General features: G+C 28.4%; 1 long non-coding RNA gene across 1 annotated transcript; it reads left to right on the top strand.

Moving 5' to 3' along the window:
* The first annotated feature begins 2,835 nt into the window (after positions 1-2,835).
* On the top strand, positions 2,836-14,156 carry LOC147816914 (uncharacterized). The gene is made up of 4 exons (XR_015429499.1): positions 2,836-2,986; positions 4,168-4,249; positions 7,630-7,719; positions 14,036-14,156. It is a non-coding gene; the product is annotated as an uncharacterized LOC147816914 (long non-coding RNA).
* The last annotated feature ends 779 nt before the right edge of the window (positions 14,157-14,935 follow it).

Here is a 14,935-nt window from a genome sequence, read left to right as displayed (position 1 = left end):
TTTCTGTTAATGTACAAATATTTTTCCGATGTGTTTTGGATATTCCTTCTCTAATAAAAAGAGATACCATTTTGTTTTCGTTTGCAATAGAAAGAATGACAAGCATTTTTCTTTTTTAAATTTAATAAGCCACATTAAAGAAGGAACGTTGCAATGCTACACGCTACATTAACGACGTCTCCAGAGTAACTGAATGACGGTTCATATGGAAATCGCAGGTAAGCGTCTCATACAACAACGCCCCCTATAGTTCGTTGCGATCGCGAATAGTGATGCTATGAAAATTTTGTAAAAAAAAATTTTTTTTTTTAATTGTGTAAAACGTGCATTTAATAAAAATTGTAAGTATTTTCAGAATGAACACACATAATTTTTTTATGTATTTATTTTATTTATATAGTATTATTATTATCTGGGTTGGCTGTTCAAAGACGAATATAAAATAAAAATAGAAAATCATAACATGACAAGCGCTCTTTTATGCGTTTAAATCACCATGTGACATACAACATCGAATTTATTTTTTTAATGTAAGTCATAAATATTTGTACTTCACCACGATTGGTTTATAAAGCAAGTAGTTAATGTTTATAAAGACAATGGGCTACGTAACAAGTGGTCCCGCAGTGGACTGATCGTTAAGACACGGTTCCCAGCAGATCACCGAAGTCAAGCATCACTGGCTGCGGTCAGTGTGCGGGTGGGTGACCCACTTGGATTAGTCTGCGTAGGGACCGAGGGTGTGCGGTATTGGTCCTCGTTAAACTGTTCTACCGTAAAGTGCTCGACTTCACGTGCAGGTCGTCGGGCTACCGAAGCGGGGGTGCCATCCCCTCTGCAGAGGATCAAAATTGTGATGGCATGTCTTCGGATCATCCTTAGGGATGCTTCCCAGACCGTCGCCAATAGCCCATTGTGCAGGTCTAGTGCGACGTAAATGAACTACAACAACAACGTAACAAGTGAAAATTTAACCCACGTGGTTTTTCTTGCTTGGTCAATAGAGCTATTCACGCTGCATGCGAAAAAATAACATTTGCCAATTTAATGAAAATTCAAACAAAACCCTATGATCAAATTCTTCGTCGGAAAATATGTTTCAGTAATCAGTTTCTTATTCTCATAACCAAAAATCATAAAAGAAATTTTTTTTTATACAGTAGGAATGGTTCTTGAGATTTTCCACCTGTGTCAAGCATATAGTTGAGGTAGTATTTCAACTCTATAGTGAATGAATGTTGAAAAAATGAATATTGTGCTTTTTCGATTATTAAACTAGTTACCGTTTAAGAAATTTTGAAATTGAAAATAAAATCTAAAAAACTAAATAAAAAACAATAAAAAACTTTCTCTCTCATCCTTTGGGATGTTTCCCAAACAGTCGCCAATAGCCCGGGGAGCAACTCTGGTGCTACGACTCTGCCTAAATCATATTTTTATTTCCCATTTAGTTCTTTTCAAACTAGTTAATATATCTGTTGTGTTAGCTTTATAACGAAAATAATATTTGATAGTTCACGTTTTCATTATTAAACATTTAAACCAAAATGAAAATGCCCTCTGGGGCAATTCCAAAGATGCGGTAAGGAATGAGTGCCTGTTTGAATTGCCATTGTGTTGTAAGAAACTGGGGTGTCTTAACAGTTGGGCAAACAGGACAATGCCCAGGGGATCCCAAAATACTTTTTCAATAAAAAGAGATTTCATTACCTGTTAAAAGTATTTGATATCCAGAGATTGAGGGTGCTCCACGTGTTGGCTCCACCTAATGTGTTTGCCCTGCTGGGTGCCCCAAAAGTAGCTACGCTACTATTTAGAAACCCATAAAAATCACCCACAGCTCTCGTACAGCTTTAGAAATCAAATGCTCAATACCTTGAATTATGTAACGTTTAAAATAAATTTGAAAGACCTGTACGTAATGAGCGTAGCTTGCTTCTCCGGCAAATCACACCGTAACATAAAAAAATTTTCGTGAAAAAATTAGTAAAAGTACTTAAATTTTTATTAAAAATATGTTCTTCATTGTTCAATTTAATTAATTTTCGAGATCTTTGCAGTATCCAGCGTTAAGTATGATCACTGTGATTTTAAAAGTTTCATTTCGTCAATAAGCTTTAATAAAATCTTCATATTAGCCAGCATTTAATTAATGTGCAAGTACATAAAAAAAAAGAGAGAGACAGAAAAACTGTTACAACAATGTTGTCCTTATTTATTTATTTTTTTCATAATTGATGTCATTGTCACAATTCTGTCATTATTTTCGAAAGCAAATATCAAAAACTGCTTTTTTACTGAATGTAAAGTTAAGAAATACAGTACATTTTTGCGATAACTAGACAAAAAAATAAAAAATATTTATTATCTATATGCATTTTATTAAATTTGTTTATATAGAGTTATTAAATATGTAGATTTATTTTAAAATATTTATTTATTATTACAAGGAACATAGAACCCTTAATTATATATAAATAGCTGATAGAAAACAACTCGGAAATTAATACGAGATAGTTTAAAAAAAGAAAATAAATAAAAAAATTCATGTTTTTTTTATTTTTAATAAACTAAATAAATAACTGAATGTCATCATAAATTTGTTTCTTAATAAAATAAATAAATAAAAAGTTGAAAATTTTATTTAATAAAACTATTTTTTATCGATTACATTTAGTTAATTTGTTTGTTTTTTCTATTTGTTGCTTTTCTCATAAATATTTATATGCAATATAAAAAGCGCATTTCTAGTAATAACATTAGAAGAAAAAAAGAAAGAAATGTAAATTTTAATAAAATACAATTAAATAAGCTCTCTGGGACTAAGTAGACTGAACGTTCTTTTACTCCCTTCCATTAGTGAATTTTCACTGAACTTTTTCAACTTTTGATCCGTAAAACTGGTGCGCTCTCTTGATGACTAAACTTGTTTGCACCTTGCTCTAATTGTTTACACACATGACCTCGGCAGATTAATATGAATGAGGTGAGTTTTCTTTATGTTATTTATTATTATAACTTATATTTAAATGTACTTTATCTGTATTATTCATAGTTGATTTGAGTTCCATTTAAATAATGCGTGCTCATTTATTATCTATATTATAATGTTGTTATTCGCATTGAATTGCACTCAAGTTAGGCTTAGCAGTCTATTTACATTTTTAATTCTTGTAAGAAAGATTCTGTTTAAGTGTTTATTTTAGTTTACAGTAGAAATGTTACATCTTAAATATTTATATTACCGTCCTTATTTTTTTGACAAAATTAGCTTTTAAATCATATATAATTTCTCTAATTGTTTACGTCATGTAGTATAATAATTTTAGCATTTGAAGATAATGTTAAAGTAACGTTTGTATAATTTCTATTAAAATAATTTTATTTTATTTTAAAATTTATTTATTCGCAGTTATGATTAAAATTTTGGCTTGCTGTTATCCTATTCTATTGAAATGTAATGTTAAAATAAAGGCGTTTTGTAAAAAGAAAAAAAAAATTAACTGTTTTATTTTATTTAAGATAATGTTTTCTAATAGAAATATTAAGTAAACAAAACTTGTGAGTTTTTAATTTCAGAGTATTTAATAATGAACAATATACTTACTAATTTTCAAATTTGTGATTTAGAATTACCAAAAATATATTACAAATTAGAGTCTATAAATGTCTATCAATTACTTCAAATATTTATTTTTAATCTAACTATATTTATTTGAAACTTTTTTGAATAACATGCTTGATTTGTCAATGGCATTTGCATAATTTTAAATAAGTAAATACATTTTAAAAAAATCATTTTTAATAAATATGTAAGGATTAAAACATTTTAAAAATCATTAATTTTGTTGAGCATTGTTATATCAATGTAATCAATATTTTTTTTTTTTGTTATAGCTAACATTAGAAATGTTTAAATTGATTTATAATTAATTCACGAATTCACAGCAGGGATTTAAAAAATTATTTTGCAAAGTAAACAAAAAGAAAATGTAGGAAATTAAAAAATTTTTAAGTTGTTTGCTTAAAATAAAATCACTATAACAAAAGGCATTTTGAATTTATCTTCAGCTTTTTCATCTATAATTAGATTTCTTTTTATTAGTGTAGGTATCTACTTCTATTTATTTTAATGCTGTATCTTTTGCTCTATATTTGAAATATTAGAGTGGTGCACAGCCTGCGACTAGTGAGCTAGATGTAGCCTGCAGACTGTTGATATGCAACAAAGGAAAGCTTCTAAACACAAGTAAATCTATATTGTTTCTCAATTGCTTTTTCCATTGTTATTGCTCTGGAATTTCAAATGGGTTTAAAAAAGCAAATATTTTTGTTGTGTTAATTTGCAAATTTCAATGATTACGCTTAGTTTTACCTTATTTCCTCCAATTTTTTATAAATTCAAATAGGGTTTTGACTGCTTTTAGGCAGTTAAAACTACTATTGCCATGTGGTTATTAAAATCCTGATTACATTTAATACGATATTCAGACTCTTGAATTGTGCTTTTAGTTATAATAACCACTTCTTCATGCTCTTTATTTGTGCTCTTTATTTTGTGTCTAACAATTAAAAGTATTTGATTTTCCGAACACATATTATCAAGTTTACTTATAAAAACATTACGCTGAATTTACTGATAACAATTTGTAGAACATAAAAATTAACATATATGCTGTCTACATGAGCAAATACATGTGTGGCTCTTAGTTAATCTACCTGCTGTATTTTCACTTAAAAAGGTGACATTCCTATATTATAATGAAAATATGGTGTATAAGGATTGTGTTTTATAGGAATTAGTTGAAATGCTTTTTGCAAAATAAATCCATTCTCTTTCAAATAATGTAATGAAGACGTAAATGAAGGATGAAGAAAAAAACATTTTTACTTTGTTCGTAGTTCTAAAAAATTCTTATCTAAAAATTTTTTCTATTAAACTGTTATTTAGAAAATGCTATAATTTATTGCCGTCCGAGTATTAATGCAATTTTGCTCAGCAATATATTTGCACAGCAATATATTAACAAAAATTTTAAAGCTATGAATATCAGTGGATATTTGGAAAAACTTGTCTTTGAATGCTTCATGAATTTTGAAATAGCTAATTTCTCTAAAAAAAATTTTTTTAAGTTGAGACTTAAACAAATGAACAATACTTTTAAATTTCAACACTTATTCTTTATGTGTTCATTTGCTCTAATTGTGACTTAACTTAGAGTAACTGACTTATGTTTTCTACTTAGCATTTCAGTTAGAAATATATGTATTCTCTCCCAATATACAATTCATATTAAATTTGGTTTATCACCCATTTTCCAATAACTATTTACAGGGTTGCCACAGGCGACTATGGCGACTTTTTTTGCCTAAAAGGCTAGAAAAGCAACTATAATCAGGAATAGGCGACTATTAGGAGACTTTTTTTACTCTTAGCAAAGTTTTTTCGCATAAATGAACGTTACTTTTCAGAACGTTAATAAAAGAAAGAGAACTTTTATACAATTATTTATGTCCAAAAAGCCAAAAATTTCTTTTCCTTTAGATTTAATAAAGTATACTTGTTATTTTTTCTCTCTGAAGGGCAGTTTTGTTATTTTTAATTGTTTTTTTACCTTCTATTAACATTCATATTTTATTGTAATTCGACTCTTATTTAGGTACCTATTTTCTAAGATTTATACCTTTTTATATTTGTACAAAACTTTTTTGTACAAATATAAAAAGGTATACATTTAGAATTGGAGCATAGATAGGACTGGGCGATAAATCGATGTATTGCGAAATATCGATTTAACGCATATATTGGTAGGCCGATGTAGTGACTTTCGTTTTAGGCGATGCATCAGAAATTTGATTTAAACAGCCGGAATAAGGCTACAATCGCGGTTTAACTATTTAATATGCAAGGATCCTTGACTAGGCTAGCGCTGTTACCGCACTGACGAAGACGATTTTAATTTCGTCTTGCTGCAGAGCTGTAGATAGCGTTTTGCTATAAAGATGATGTTAGTTTCGTGATGTTGAATGACGAAGAGCGAATTGAATCCCAGTTTTGTGCGAGGATCAGCGTTGTTATGTAGAATGCAATGCACAGTTTCTTTATGTCCATTTTTGTCTTTTAGATTTTACGTTTTTTGAAGATTATGGGACTCAAGTCATTTTGCAATTATTGTGGGTTTTATTTTGTCAGAAATAATTGTCAGGTTCTTTGTAAATTATTTTCAGTCAGACTTACCATCAGATATACCATTTTTTTTGTGTCTGGGTGTAACGATTCTTGTCAATTATTTTTAGTAGACCTACGGTTACTGTGCGATTGCTGCACAATCGCTGTTATCTTAAATTTTGGTTCTGAACTCAATAGATCAATGAAACGAAAATATAAATGAAATAAAAAAAGATTTCCATTGATTTTTTTCCATTATTGTGTTTCATTTTAAGCGATACAATTTAATAGGGGTATTTCGTATTTAACTTCATTATAAAAAGTTGGTTTTTTATTTAAATCTATTAAATGTAGGTAAGTATAATAATTTAATTATTGTTAAACCAATAAATGTCCAATCGTTTTTAACTATAAAAAAATTACAACAAAGCTTACATTTATTTAGTTTGCTTTCATTATTGAGAAAATTAAAACGAAGTTTAAAAAATTTGGCTATTAGTTAAAAAAAGAAGAAAGAAACAACTAATTTTTTTAATTAAATAAAGAGTTTAGTAATGTTTTGTCGCTTTTTTAATAATTCGACATTAGTACTTATTTTTTTTTTATTTTTTTTTTTTTTTTGAAATTCTTTCAATATTTGTTTGTTTTATAATTTGTTAGATAGTCAGTATCATTTTTAAACAAATAAATCTTTAGTCGATTTTATTTTCAAAGAAAATAATAATGAATAAGTATTTCTTAAGTACAGAATTTGACTATTAGTTAATACTACCTTTTATTATTTTGAATAATTAAATAAAAAAGGGTCTAATGATGCTTCAAAAGCATGTTTTTTTTCCAACAAATAATTTTAAAAAAATGTGTTTTTCTAAAGTAAACATTTCTTTGGTTTGTTTTCCACTTTCGTTTTTTTTTCTTTTAATTTTCATTGCATGTATGTAAAATATTTTGTTACAGTATTATTATTTTTAAAACACTAAATTTTAAATTATTTTTAATTCAAGAAAAATGAAATAAAGCTTGGGGTCATAGTAGAATATGTTTAGAATTAATATTTTCTTTCGTAATAGATTTATTTCTTTTTATTAATTTTTGATTAATTTAAAGATTTCCCATAGGTAATTTTTGAACATATGCTAAATCGCGATACATCACTTTAACGCGATGTCTAACTGACGATGTATCACAATTTAAAATTTCTGACATCACCCAGTCCTAGTCATAGTATTTTTCAATTAAGCTATAATTTTAGTTATTTGGCTACTATTTTTGATAGATTTTTGTTCCTGTTCAGGCAACTATTTTCATTGTTTTAGGCAACTATTTTCATGCTTGAGGCTACTAAAAGCAACTATTTTGGTTCATTTTTTACTGTGGCAACCCTGTGTTTATAAAACTTATTTTTTTATGAATATTTATAACTTTAAATTTAATTATGTGAATGTTTTATTTTGATTTAGTAAATCCATTGAAGAGGACATTATAGGAGCCAATAAACTGACAGCATGGACAGAAGGGTGTGAGAATTATGATGTTAGAATTAGCAGGAAGTAAGTAAAGTACTTAACTACCTTAAGTATTTAGTTTAAAATTATGTGTTAATCAAGGTTTTGATCACGATCTAGTGTTTGTGTTGAAGGGATGATTGTTTTGAATGAGGGGTTGCTTTGCTTAAGGAAACTTTAAACAAAATTATGTTGTGGAAAAAGAAAATTCTAAGATTTGTTTCCCCCGTTTTTTTTCTTTCTGTGATTGATAGCAACCTTTTCATTTAGACATTTTTTACTTAGTTTAAAATATATTTTTACAAAAGATTCATATTAGAGATAATATGACTATAAAAAGTTAATTTAACAATAAAAATATAAATATGTGAAAAATTAGTTAAACATACTAAATTAAAAGAATTTTTTTTTTAAATATTTGGACAGGCAATATACATTTAATCTATTCCTTACAACTTTGAAATATGGGAATTGTGATGGAACTCTCCTTCCACATGAATCTTTCCAAGCCAAATTGATGAATACTGAAGGATCAAAATTTTGATCCAAACTTCAGGAAAAAACGGTAGTTTCACAAAGTATTTTTTCTTAAAGTTTTATTATGTGTCTCGTGAGAAATGATAAATCCATATATTTATCATAATTTTGTGTTGATTTTTTAATATAATTTTTAATTTTCAAAAATTATGTCTAAATTTTCACGTAATAGGTACTGCTCAGAAAAAGCTTGACTGACTACTGTACAAGTCATAATGGAGACATTGAATTGAAAATTCTGATATCTTGAGTCTCAATATTGATGTTTTTAGATCATTAAATGGTTATATGTATACTATATGCATATAACGATTGGGGAAAGATACTAGTTTTTTTTATTTAAGTTTCCTCTCTCTCTCTCTCTCTCTTTTTTTTTTTTTTTTATTTCCCACAGCGGTGAGTAGTTATTTTTCAGGTCTAGTTATGGAATTGAAACAAAATTTGTGAGGAAAAGTTACTCCCATGGTATGACATCCTCTTAAAAACGTTATAAAAATTATCCTCTTAGCATTAGATTAAATATAAAATGAAAAGACAAATGAATTTTAAATATTTTTTGTTAAAATATCTTAATGTAAAAAAAAGCATTTTGAAAATATTAAAATAATTTAAAACATAATGTTTGTATGACTTTGTAATTAAAAAAAAATTTAAATACAGTAGAGCGTAGATTATCCGAACTGCTCGGGACCGAACGTGGTTCGGATAATTGGAAAGTTGTTTAAAACCTAGTTTAAATGATTATTATTTATGCACCAACTTCCCTTCACACTTTTTCTAGACTTAGGACTGGCAGTACTATCTAAAATAGCTCTGGCGAGTTTAAGACTTTTTTTTTTCAATTTTTAAATATATTTTTTTAAACTTTTTTTTCAATTTGAATCATTTTTATCATATTTCCGCTTTTTTATAATTTTTTTTGTCAATTACTGATTTTACCACATTTTTCTTTATTTTCCATTGCAAAAGATATCCAGCAAAGACTTTTATTTCAAAGAACACGCTCTTTTTTGTGCAGCCATATCCCTTATTCTTTTTAAATAAATCAACTGAATTGGATCAACATCATTTTGACGTTCTGGGCAATTCATTGCAATATCTAATGAATTGCATGCTTCTTATGAGAAGGTCCACTATCTTGAACTTGATCACGTACTTCTTTCTCTTAATCTGAGGAGTTCCGATTTTCATTCAAAATTTCATCATAATTTAAAATTTGAAATCCTGAGTCGTTTTCAGTGTCTCGGCACCAGTCTTCCATTTCTTCTGCTGTATAACCTGGCATATTTTCACGCAAAAGATCTACCGATTCACAAACTGCAGTTTCGTTTGTTTTTCTGATAAGAATTTTATTCCAAGATTTAAGATTCCAAGCACTGTAATCACTAATCATTAACCATGAGTGACAACTACCCATCCCCCAATTGTAGAATTTCAGCACTTATCTATTCATAAACACATTCTGCTTTCCAACAATTGTAGAGTGTCAAAATGAAGCTCGCATTCTTTGATAATTTTCAGTTGAGAGCTAAAGGGGTATGTTGGTTTAACTGTATAACAATACATGTATGTATGGCTACTATAAGAAAACTGCTAAAAAAGGTTGTAAATTAAATATGGTCTTCAGATGTAGTGGGTATTATCTATTCCTCTAAATTTAGAAAAATTGTCGATAAGTTAAAAAAAATTCTGAACTTTAAAAAGAGAAGAAAGAAAAAAAAAGCGAATTCGGACATAGTTCGGATAATCGGCGCTCTACTGTATCTAATTTAAACCAACTAACCTTAGTATATACTAAATCAAGTAATATTTATTTTTCTTTAAATTTTACTTTTATTTTATTACTCAATCCATTTTACAGAAAATCTTTTAGAAAAAAAAGGAATTATAAAATAATTGTATTAAAATTAGAGAGCAGTACTGTGCAGCATAATCATTACAGATTAAATCAGTACTGATGTTCATAATGTTATATATCAATGAGATGATCTTTGCTGCCTGCAAATAATAATTAATGAATTTTCTTAAAGATAAAAAAAAATTTAAGCATATTTCTGTGAGCCTCTTGCTTTCCTGTGTCACAATTCTTACTTTTTTTTCTACACAACTGTATATTCCAGCGGTTCCTGATTTTTTTTAATAATATGGAACCCTAAAAGATCAACCATCTCTTGGCGGTACCTGAACATTTTTAAATAAAGTTTATAAAAACATTGGTGAATGTATTTACCAATAAAAAAAATATTAAATTAAACTCTTAAAGATTTTCCAAGAGGAATGAAAAATTTTTCATAATTTATCTTCATAATAATCTTCAATCAGGTATTATGTCAGACAGTTGAATTCATGGTCCTGTAGCTGCATTTAGTCTAGCTATGAATTTTTTTTTTTTTTTAGTAAAAACTAAGAAATGAAATAAGCCAAATTGTGTTTTTATTGAAATGAAAACAAAAGGAACTGCTATAAATGTTAAAGAAAAAAGAGTCTCAAGGATTGGTCTTTTTATTAGTGAATCTATTCTAGTTATTTCATTTTAATTTGAAAAGCACAATGGGAAATAATACTACAATTTTTTACAGATGCGTAGGATTTTCAATTTAATATATTATTAGAAAAATTATTTTTAAAAATGTCTTTTCTTTTTTATTGGCATTAAACTTTAAATAATTGAAAAAAAAGCACCTGCAATATTAAGTAATCGATTATTGTTGGGCCTAAATATGATAGCAGGTGTTAAAAATGTTTTTTATTTTTAGACTGCTTAAATTCCTATCACTTGGATCTCTTTCATTCTTCTAGGGTTCTGCAGAACAATGTTTAGGAACTGCTGGTATTTTCAGACGTGCCAACTCTCCCGCATTTTGCGGGAGTCTCCCGAATTTTGAGTTATTCTCCCGCCCTCCGGAATTGATTTGAAAAACTCCCGAATTTTACTGCGATCGACGGCCAAACTCAAAATTACCTAATTTTTCCGCGAAAGTAAGTTTTTCTTTCAGCTTGAATTCCATCCCCTCTTATCAAACTACCATCTGCCTGAAGCTTAGCTGAACATGCTTTATTTTCCCCCTCTTCAACGTTACCTCTTAACACTCCTATTTCACCCGCCCCCTTACACTGGGGGCGGGTGAAATCTCACCCGCCCCCTTACACTGGGGGCGGGTGAAATCTTCCTCTTCTTTCGTGTGGAGTTGAATGCAATGACGTCACATGTCGTTATCGAGTGACGTCCGTTCAGAAGTGGGGAAACTCGTACTCTCGATAGTTGGAATTGATATTGTATCTTGCTGTTTTTATAGTTTTTAATGCGTATTTTTCCACGGTTGGCAACAAGCTCGTAAATTAGCAACGTGATATCAATTATTCGTTTAGTCTTCGTATATTTAAAAAAAAAAAAAAAAATTTTTTCAAGGATGTCTTAAGTCGAAACGGAAGTATGGATCAATTTCAACAAATCATGTACCAATGACTTTAGCAAGACTTAATAGCGGAGAGCTAAGTCTGCAACTCTTTTTTTCATGCATACAGTAGAGAACCATTTATCTGGTATCCAGATAATCCGGAAAAAAAATTTGCTCGGTTCTCCCGCCATTTTGAACTAAAACGATATGAAAAAAAAGCGGAAACTGGACTAATCCTTGAAGTTGAGTAGAGGAAAATGTGAGGAAGGGAAGAATTTTTTTCCCCGTTTACCCAGAGAAACGTCATTTCTTCCGCGACCTTGAAGATTTTAGATCTTTATTCTCTTTTAGGTCGTTAAACTCAAAGGAGTGGCATGATGATTTCGTTTGCTGTTTGATTTACGAGGGGGTGGGGAAAATGCATTGCACATACATATCAGTGAACAGAAGATGAAAGAGAAAAATATATTTATCTATTTGACATCGATTAATGAAAATAAAATGTTTTTCTTTTGAAGTGCGGTATCATTCGCAAGTTTTTCTTGATGTGGAATCACACCTACTTTAATTAAAAATCGCGTTTTTATAAAAATAAAAAAAAGGAGAATTGTTTATTAATTTAAGCATACAATTATTTTATGAAGCAGATTGCAGTTTCGTTTTTCTGATTCCACTTTCTTTTTTTTCTTTTTCATGATAAATTTTGCACTCAATAAAATTATTTGTATTACCAAATTTTTTCATTTTTTTTTTTTTTTTTTTTTAAAGTCCGTTGATCTTGCCTTGTTCTAGGTTTTAATATTTATGCTAGTGTCGTTTTTTAACTATCGTTTCGGTTCGATAATTTTCAAGTGTTTTTATTTAGATTAATAGGTTTTCCTTTTATTTTCGCCCCCCCATGAAATATATTGCGTTATTTAATCATTGATTTTGTTTATTAGTTGATTTAGGAATCGTAATTATTTTTTAAACTTGTTTTTCTTGTCTAAACTTGCAAATTTTTTTATTTTTTTAAATTTTATTTTACTACAATTTTTTTCCTTTTTAGATTTAGGAGTGCTTTTCTTTTTTCTCTTACTTTAAAATGTGTTTAAATTTTTTCCTTGTAATTTGGGTTTGATAAAACATCGATTAACGACACTTTTTTGTCGATCCAGGAAACCGGGAAATTAAGACATCCGGGATAGCGATGGTCCCGAGCATCCCGGATAATTGGTTCTTTATTGTACAGACATTAGTATTTTTATACATTAGTATTGAATTGGTTTTTTAAAATAAAATAGTTATTCAATTTGTTTATTTTTTAGAAGTTTTTGTGCATTTTTATTACAGTGTCAAGGGTTTTTGAATAATGTTTTATTAAGGAAATGGTATTTATTTAAAGAGTATCTACCTAATATAGTTTTGTGTTGCTAAATCTGTGTTTAATTATTTTATTTCCATTTAATATTTTTAAACAATTATTGCTCTATTAGTGTGTAAAATTTCTTGCATTCTTATATTTAATAAATTTTTTACTTAAAATTCCTTAGAAATGTGCTAAATGTTGCATACCATGCACCTTTTTTTACCCCTCCTGAAATCTCCTGAATTCTTGTTAGGGAAACTCCTGAATGTTAATTTTGCTAGGTTGGCACGTCTGTATTTTTAATAAGAACAAGTTAATTATCAATTCTGATAAATAATTTGCTGGATAAATTTTGGTGAATGAAAGTGGCAAATCACTAAATAATCGCTTTCCCCCAAAAATACCACTTTTTTGTAAAAAAGAAATTCTACTGCAATATTTATAACAAATTTGTTTTGTTTTCCTAATCATAACATATTTTTAATACAGTTCTTTTAATAATGTTGGCAACAGGGCGAATTGTTAGGAATGAGCATGTTATTGAATGGAAAGTAGTGTAGTAGTTTTCTGCGTTTGTGTTAAATTTGCTATATTGAGAACCAGCTTCTATTCTTTAGTCAGTCAGGTGCCTGGGAAATTGTATACTCTTACTTGCTACTCCTAGATTATACGCGTTTAGTTTAAATCTTTGTTTTTGAATCTTTATCAAAATCAAGATAATAATGTTAATAAGAAATGTCAAACATTACATGCAAATTCCGTTGCAGCATATTTCATGCAGCAGCCTTTTTTGCTAACATTTTAGATTTTCTATGATTGTATATAAAATCATGTCTTTTTTAAATTCATGTCTTTTCTTACCAATACAAATGCATAAAAATGTAACCAGACAATCAGGTTTGTTTAATATGTAAGGAAATATGTGATGCTATCTTATAAAAAATATTACTTTGATTTAATTTTGTGCAAAACAAGTAAATATATTCAACTTTATTTTATAAAAAGTAGTAAGTTTAATTCTGCAGTCTTATATGATTTTGTGATTTAATATTGCTTAAATTTTATTTATTTTTTTAAGGTGCAGCAAAGCTTTATTATAAGGAGGCCATAACGGCGGAAATGTGATATTGAAAATGAGGAAGAAAAAATATTGTATTATTAGTTGCATTGTATTTTTCTAAATAAATGTCTTTTTTTTATCTTTGTATTTTTATTTTTAAATAAATATTTTACATTTTGTTTGGGAAAGCAGCAACAGAAAGACCTTTAATTAATAAGCTTGACATTTAAAATGAGTTCGTTTACAGTTACAATATTTAGTTGTAAAATTGTTCAATTTAAATTTGAAATTCCATTTTCTTATTTCCTCCCTTTTTATGTAGAATTATACCAAAAGCAAGCTTTACCCCTTTATGTGAAATTAGACTTTAAGTAAAATTATAATGATAACCAATAAACCATATTGCATCATAATGGATTTATTTTTTGTTAGCCCATTTTAAAAATCCATCATACAATATTGAATATGCTACGTTGGCCCAACATGAAAAAGTGCCAATTCCTAACTTTGGATGTTGGGCCCCAACATAAAGCATGATGGTTTGTGATGGAAAATTATAATGGTAACCTGTAAATTATATTGGATCATTATGAAAATCCATCATAGTACTATGTTGGGTATTCTATGCTAACCCAACATAAAATTCCATTATGCTATTTTGGCCCAACATAAAAATCCATCATACACTGTTTGGTATGCTTTGTTGGCCCTACTTAAAAGGTGTGAATTCCTAAATGTGATACAGGGAATCTCATCAAGCTATATGTTGATCTTTGATGAGAATTCAAGATGGTAACCATCAAATTTATGTTGGTTCATCAAGGTTTTTTTTGCCTTGGAATGGTGGTAGAGAAATAATCTAAAAATAGCAAAATTTAAAAGCAACTGATGGTAATATTCTTATGCTAGAATAGCAAA

The sequence above is a fragment of the Parasteatoda tepidariorum genome, chromosome 1 (assembly GCF_982258835.1).
Source record: "Parasteatoda tepidariorum strain Cologne lab strain chromosome 1, Ptep-v5.0, whole genome shotgun sequence".
In the NCBI taxonomy this organism is placed as follows: domain Eukaryota; kingdom Metazoa; phylum Arthropoda; class Arachnida; order Araneae; family Theridiidae; genus Parasteatoda; species Parasteatoda tepidariorum.
The sequence above is the reverse complement of the archived record's forward strand: the minus strand, read 5'-3'. Positions and strand labels throughout refer to the sequence as shown.